This window comes from Lactuca virosa, chromosome 4 (genome assembly GCF_052849685.1).
Source record: "Lactuca virosa cultivar CGN04683 chromosome 4, Lactuca_virosa_CGN04683_v6, whole genome shotgun sequence".
Classification (NCBI taxonomy): Eukaryota; Viridiplantae; Streptophyta; class Magnoliopsida; order Asterales; family Asteraceae; genus Lactuca; species Lactuca virosa.
This window is the reverse complement of record NC_136429.1, coordinates 416,764,072-416,765,996: the sequence shown is the minus strand read 5'-3', so window position 1 is coordinate 416,765,996 and position 1,925 is coordinate 416,764,072. Positions and strand designations below refer to the sequence as shown.

General features: G+C 37.5%; 1 non-coding gene across 1 annotated transcript; it reads left to right on the top strand.

The window, feature by feature from the left end:
• Window positions 1-224: 224 nt before the first annotated feature.
• On the top strand, window positions 225-331 carry LOC145110412 (small nucleolar RNA R71). Its single transcript, XR_013709792.1, has one exon. It is a non-coding gene; the product is annotated as a small nucleolar RNA R71 (small nucleolar RNA).
• Window positions 332-1,925: the final 1,594 nt, after the last annotated feature.

Below are 1,925 nucleotides of genomic sequence, written 5' to 3'. Positions count from 1 at the left end.
ATTTTGCCATCATTGCTGCCATGTCATCGGTAATGGAATTCACCGCCCCTCGAGTTAAGTCATTCCTTGGGTTATGATATTCTCTAGAGTGCTTAGAGAATTCTTCAATTAGTTCTTTTATCACTAGGGGTGGTTTCTTTGTGAGAGGTCCTTGCGAAGCAAGGAGTTGCCTAGTTGTTACATTGACTCCATCATAGAAAATGGAGACTTCTTGTTGACTGTTTAAATCATGATGTGGGCAATTCCTTAGTAAGCCCTTGTATCTCTCCCATGCCTGCTAAAGTGACTCTCCAACTTGTTGTTCAAAATTGGCTATGGCTTTCTTCAACTTGGCTATCTTTGAGGGAGGGCAAAATTGGTCTATAAATTCTTCTTTCATTTTAGCCCAAGTAGTGATGGATCATGGAGGGAGTGATTTCAGCCAATCCTTCGCGGCCCCCTTAAATGTGACTGGTAGCATACGAAGTAAAACAGTGTCGCAAGGTACATTAGGAACATTGAAGTAGTCGGCTACGTCGTTGACCTCGTCTAGATGCTTGTATGCGTCTTCGTGATCCTTCCCGAAGAATGGGATTTCCTTAAGTTGAGCAAGTATGTGCCCTTTTAGTTCAAAGGTGGCAGTTGCAAGAATTGCGGGTTGCACGAGTCCTGGGCCGGTATCGTCACGTATTCTTTTCTTCCATTCGCCCATGGGAACTTCATCTATATTAGCCATGGTGATTGCGGGTTCGCCTTCAAAGTCGCTTTCTTCTTCGAGTTCGGAATCGTATTCGTACTCGTATTCGGTGTCTTTTGGCAATGGGTTTTCTTCAAAATTCTCAAGCTTGCTTTCTTCGCTCTTTTGACTGTTGGACTCTCGTGCTTTCTTGCTTTTCTTCTTTCCAAAGACTGATTTAAGGTCCTTGAAAGGAGATTTCTTTGGTGGAGGAACCAGAGGTGTGTTGGATCCTTGGGTCATGTAAAACCTGAAATCAAAATAAAAAAAAACGGGTAAAATGAACAAAAAAAAAATGAAACTGAAAATCAGCGGTGGACTCGCCGAACAGCTTCGACTGCACTCTGCGAGTACAGAGCTAAAACAGAAATAAAAATTCTAAAAACAGAATAACTCAAAACTTAACCTAATAACTAAATTACTAAAGCAGTAACTTTGTGCAAGATAGATCTCACACAAAGGATCGATAATACTAGAAATGAGAATTAATTCTTGAACCGTTCCCCGGCAACGGCGCCAAAAACTTGATGTGTATAAAAATGCACTGGTTTTAGTCCTACTTTAAGATGTAATTTAAACACACAAAGGCAGTGAATCTGTCTATTAGTGGTATAGTTGAGCAAGTAGGGTATCGAACTCGAGGAACGGAAATTAAACTAATAACTAGAATTAACTAAACAAGTAATAAAAGTAAAGGGTTTACTCTAGTTTTACAAGACTAGAAACTTTAACATACTAACTAACACGCAAATTAAGTAACTAATTAGATAAAAACAAGTAAAAACTCACTAAATTCAATAATAAAAGGTTTCTATTTAGGTTCGATTCGTTTACTCCTATGGTTGATTTATGACAAGTGCAATGGATCAATCGTTATTGGTTACCGACTACGGTGATTAGATTCACATTCTCTATTACCAATCCTTAGAAAACAAATTAATTTAAGCAGTGATCAAGTGATTAAACTAATGAATTTCCTAGTTCAATTATTCGAATTAAATAAGACTTGTAATTAGCTAATCAAATTAATAATTCAATTAGCCTCTTGTTGATGGTTTATCACAGAAGCTCACACATTAATTTACCCATTTTCTAGTTAACCCTAGTTTCACATTCACTATTCCTAGGCCCATAACAATTTTTTCACATAAATCACATGAGGTAAGCAATTAAGAGATGTTGATACAGCTTAATTACTTTTCAATTAACT